Genomic DNA, 6,000 nt, shown 5'->3' with positions numbered 1-6,000 from the left:
TGAGGAGGCATCTCTTCCCCAGTCATCTTTTAAGTGCCTTCCAACCTGGGGGGCTCATCTTCCAGCACTGTATCAGACAATGTTCCACTGCTATTCACAAGGTTTTCACTGGCTAATGCTTTTCAGAAGTAGACTGCCGGGTCCTTCTTCCTAGTCTGTCTTAGTCTGGAAGCTCAGCTGAAACCTGTCCTCCATGGGTGACCCTGCTGGTATCTGAATACCGGTGGCATAGCTTCCAGCATCACAGCAACATACAAGCCCCCACAGTACGACAAGCTGACAGACACATGGGGTATCTTATAAGTAGAAACCCCTAAAATACACACCACACACACACAAAAAAAAAAAAAAAACCTTTTAGAGCTAATAAATGAATTCAGCAATGTTGCAGGATACAAATCAATGAACCAAAACTCAATTATATTTCTATGTACTAGCAATGAATGGAGTCCTGGTGGCACATGGTTAAGAACTCAGCTGCTATCTAAAAGTTTTGGCAGTTTGAATCCAACAGCTGCTCCTTGAAAACCCTATGGGGCAGTTCTACTCTGTCCTATAGGGTTGCTATGAGTTGGAATTTACTCAACAGCAACAGCTTTGGTTTGGTTTTGGTAGCAATGAATACTCTTAAAATGAAATTAAAGAAAGAATCCCATATATAATACCATCAAAAAAGACAAAATATTTAGGAATAAATTTATCCAAGGAGGCAGAAGACTATACTGAAAACTGCAAAACATAGCTGAAAGGAATTAAAGAACACTTAAGTAAATGAAAAGACAACTCATGTTGATGAATTGGAAGACTTAATGTTGTTAAGATGAGAGCAATATCCAACATGATGTACAGATTCAGTACAATCCCTCTCAAAATCCCAATGGAGTTTGTTTTTGCTGTTTTGTTTGTTTTTTGCAGAAATGGTAAAACCTACTTTCAAATTTATATGCAACTTCAAGAGACCCAAAATAGACAAAACAGTCTTGAAAAAGATGAACAAATTTGTAGGAATCACACTTCCCAATTTCAAAAGTTACCATATAATGCTACAGTAATCAAATCCCAATGTAGTACATTGTTTGATTTCTTGAATGCTGCTGCTTCCCTGGGCATCGATTATGGATACAAGTAAAATGAAATCTTTGACAACTTCAATATTTTCTCGTTTGGTTGAAATAGAGTGGGGTAAATGACATTGCGTGGCAAGTTCACCCTTTCATTAAACATCTACTGAAAACCTAAAATTAGTTGATCTGCAGATATGATACTGAGAATGATAGAGACTGCTGATTGCTTTCAAAATGCTCACTCCTGTCTTCTTTCTTGGCAACAGAACCCTAGTTTTGCCTGGGTTAATACTGTACCCAGGTAAAGACTATTTCCAAGCTGTTATGGATTGAATGTGCTCCTCAAAAAGATATGCTAAAGTCCTAATCCCTGTATCTGTGAACGGGACCTTGTTTGAAAATAGGCTCTTTGAAGATGTTATCAGTTAACATGAGGTCATACTGAGTAGGTGAGTCCTAATTCCATCTGAATGGTGTCCTTATAAAAGAAGAAATACAGAGAGCTAGAGAGAGAGAGTTACAATGGCCATGTGAAGGTATATCCACAAGCCAAGGAATTCCTGGGGCTACCAGAAGCTGAGAGTGACAAGAAAGGATCTTCCCCTAGAGCCTACAAAGAAAGCATGGCCCTGAATTCAGACTTCTAGCCTCCAGAACTGTGAGACAATAAATTCGTATCCTTATAAGTCACCCAGTTTGTGGTATTTTGTTATGGCAGCCCTAGGGAACTAATACATCCGTCTACCTTGTAGCTAAATATAACTATGTGACTAAGTTCTGGCTAATGAGATAGGAGCAGACGTTACTGGGGAGGATTAAAAGCTCTTTAAAGGGAAACAAATGGCTATGCAGGCCCTTTTTGCCCTTCTCTTCTTTGTCTTGTTTCCCATGTGGCTGGTGGTTGTAATGTCTGGATCTCCAACAACCTTCATGAACCATGAGGTGACCTTGAGGATGAAAGCCAAGGTCTAAGGCTAGCATCACAGAGAGAGGGAGCCTGGTTCTCCAATCAGCCTGTGGAATCCTCAGTACCATATCTGAACTGCTTGTCTCTGGACTGTGACATGCTAGAAAAATACCCTTTGATCTTATTCTTTTTAGTCACTTTTACTAGCTAGCAGTCTAATATAATTTCTTACTGATACAGCAAACAACACCAAGATATCGCTGACTTAAGAGCACTTAGAGTGTAAATGACTAGGACTAATACAATGTGACAAAGGTGTGATGGGGATTAGCACCATCATTTTTACATATTGCTGTAAAAACAAACAAAAAAAATTAGCATAGAGTACTGACAAAAATACCTCCCATAGGGAGGGAGCAGTTGGCAAAAAAATGTAGAAGGCATGCATTATTTGCATAAAAATATGGTAAATCCAGGAACCTGAAGATGCAGGAAGATTACTTCAGAGGAGTAAAACCTAGGGTTAGGACTAAGAATGGGCTGGATGTAGCCAGGCAAAAAAGGGAGAGAAGAATGTTCCAGGAGAGGAAACAGCCTGTACAAGGGTTCAGAGGCAGGACAAAGATCATACCTCTTCTGTTCATGAATTTTAATTGTATCACAAGAAGCTACTGAAGAATTCTAAGCAAAAAATTTTATATTAGGAAAATCCCTCTGGCTGCTGTGCACAGGATGAACTAAAAGGCAATTCCGAAAGCAGGAGAACAGTTAGGAGGCCATTGCCGTCATCCAGGTGAGGTACGCGGTGGCCTGGACCAGGGTGCTGTCAGTGGAACATAGGGAAAGGGCTGGATTAGCAGGTGGAAATGGCAGAACAGCGGTGGTGGCGAGTGGGAAGGGCCAAGGAAGTGGCTTGGTCTGCTGGCTTCAACAGATTTCAAGACAAAACAACCAGCTCAGTCTGGAACTCACTGTGTTAGATAACATTGCAAAAAATTCTTCTTTCATAGCAAGTTTGTTCTCTAACCCCACTCCTGCCACCTGCTACCACTGACAATAGGTAAGAAAAGCCTTTTTCACATACAAAGAAAACATATTACGTTTTATAAAGTTAACACCTCTGGGTTCGCACTTTATATATCATGTATAAAATGATGTTTTACATCTGGTAGTTAAACCAAGTGGGTGATAGTAACTTGCAGAGAAAATTTTCAAGGTTTTGTATGAAGGTAAAAAAATAGTAGGCATATTTTGTACAACATGACAACTATCTTACAGAAAAATGACCCAAATTATTTCTGCAGTCCAATTACTATGGTTGTCTCAGGGATGATTGGGAAAAAGGTTTTGAGATTCCAACTGTGAAATATGCTGGACATCAAGAAGAAATGTTCTGGAAATAAAGAGAAACCCACCTCACTACAAAGAGAGCTGTCCCTCATTGAATATCCGGCGTAAATAACCAAAGTTCACAGGATAGAAGCAAACAGAGAAGAGTGATTAACGTGAAAGCGCAGTTAAAGTGTCTGCCAGACGGGGGCAGTCTAACACGATTAGGGCAGGTAGCAGGGGCGCTCCTGCTGAGAGGTTTGACTTACCCAAGGCTTTAAAACCACCAACACTCACAACAGCCTCCCCAGGGGGCTCTCTCATCCTTAAGGACGGTGATGCAGCTTAATATACAAGAGAAAAACCTGGAAGCCACCCAAATATCCAGCAATGAAAGAATGGCCGAACAAATTGTGATATATATAGAATATTACACTTGCTTTCATCAAAAATAATAAAGAAAAAAATAGTCATGTCTGGTTTTAAATGCTGAACACAAAATGATATAAGCATTAAATTTATTTAAGTTAACAACTGAGACTAAGTTACAATGGGGAAATGAGTACAAAAGAAAAATGTTATAAACCTTGATAATGTAAAAAATACAGTTATAACAATTCTCAAACAGATATGCGAGGGAGGAAAAATGGCAAAAAACATAAATGATAATGGAAAAAAAGCCAACCACCCGGAAACTTGTTAACTACCTCTTTTAAGTAATCCTTGGATTTTCTTTTTTCTTTAAAAAGCAGAATATCAGGGGAAAAATATGTGTTTTTTAGATTCATTGCAAAAAAAAAAACTTACATAATTAAGTAAGGAAAAAAATGAATAACTTAAACATCCAGTTAAAGAATACAATAAAATAAAACCATAAAACATGGAGAGGATAATAAAGAACAAAAACGAAAGAAATACAAAACTGAAAAGAAGGAAATTGAGTATTTTCTGGGAAAATTGACCCCGGGAGAGGGAGAACGTAAATAAAACAATAAATCGGAAAAAAAGCAAAAAAAAAAAAAAAAAAAACTATAGTGTTCATCAAGAAGCCCTTGTGGCACAGTGGCTAAGCACCTGGCTGCTAACCGAAAGGTCCATGGTTCGAACCCACCAGCCATTCCATGGGAGAAAGATGTGGCAGCCTGCTTTTGTAATGATTACAGACTTGATAACCATATGGGGCACTTCTGCGCTGTCCTGTGGGTTGCTACGAATCGGAATTGACTCAACGGCAGGGGGTTTATAGTGCCAATCAATAGAGGTGCCTCCATAGAAGAGAAATCCCTACAAAAAGAACAAAGTTACTTTGAACAAACTGATATTAAAAAAAACCTATTTTTTTAAGGAAAGTATAAAATAAAATGTATGATGTAACCTCTTTTGTGTAAAATTTAAAGACTCATATAGACATATGTAGTCGTTAGGTGCTGCTGAGTTGATTTTCAAATCAAAGCGACCCCGTGTGGCAGAGTAGAATTACCTCATAGGGTTTTCTAGGCTGTAATCTTTACAGGAGCAGACTGACAGGTCTTTCTCCCACGGAGTCACTGGGTGGGTTTGAACCATCAGCCTTTCAATTAGCAGCCAAGCACCTAACCTTTGCACCACCAGAGCTCCTTATACAGACATATAGTGTTATATAAAACCCACATCAGCTGTTGTCAAGTAGATTCTGACTCATGGTGACCCCATGTGTGGCAGAGTAGAAGTGTGCTCCATAGGGTTTTCAATGGCTGATTCTTCAGAAGTAGTTTGCTAGGCCTTTCTTATGAGGTGCCTCTAGGTGACATCTAAACAGACAACATTTCGGTTAACAGCTGAGCTTTTCACTGTTGGCATCACCCAGGACTCCAGAGTGTTATGTAAGTTTATGGCTATAAGGATCTGTTATCAACCTGGTGATCTGCTGCCATAAGGATTGTTGTCGTTAGGTGCCATCTAGTCAATTCCTACTCATAGCAACCCTGTGTACAACAGAACAAAACACACTGGTCCTGCACCATCCCCACAATTGTTGCTATGTTTGAGACTGTTATTGCAGCCACTATGTCAGTTCAACTCATTGAGGGTCTTCCTTTTTTTCACTGACCCTCTACTTTACCAAGCATAATGCCCTTCTCCAGGATAACGTGATAATGTGTCCTCCTGATAACGTGTCCAAAGTACATAAAGATTACAGCCAAGAAAGCCATATGGGACAGTTTTACTCTGTCACACAGGGTCACTATGAGTTGAAATCTACTTGAGGGCATGTAACAACGTTATCATTGGGGCAGTGCAATGTGCTAGTTAACGGAGCCAGATTCCCTGGTTTGAATCCAGACTCCACCACCTTCTGGCTGTGCAGCTGTGTGCTTCCATTTCCACATCATTAAATGGCAACCACGATAGAAGCTATAACTCATGGAGCCATGGAAATTAAGTGAGTTAGTCCATGCAAGGAACTTTACAGTACTGTCTAACAGGTGTATAATAAATGCTCAATAAATGCTAACTGTTGTAGTTATACCAGTTGATAGATATGTAGTCTATATTAACTGGTATAGCTACAAAAAAAGCCAAGAGAGCACCACCAGCAATCGCCCTTGGGGGAGCTGGAGAAAGACTTGGATGGGTGGAGGCTGGTCATAGACAGAGGGAAGGAGGCTTTTACTTTCTGAACTGCTTGCACTTTCTAAACAACTGTGTAATTACATTTCC

The sequence above is a fragment of the Loxodonta africana genome, chromosome 13 (assembly GCF_030014295.1).
Source record: "Loxodonta africana isolate mLoxAfr1 chromosome 13, mLoxAfr1.hap2, whole genome shotgun sequence".
Lineage (NCBI taxonomy): Eukaryota > Metazoa > Chordata > Mammalia > Proboscidea > Elephantidae > Loxodonta > Loxodonta africana.
Note: the sequence above shows the minus strand (reverse complement) of the source record.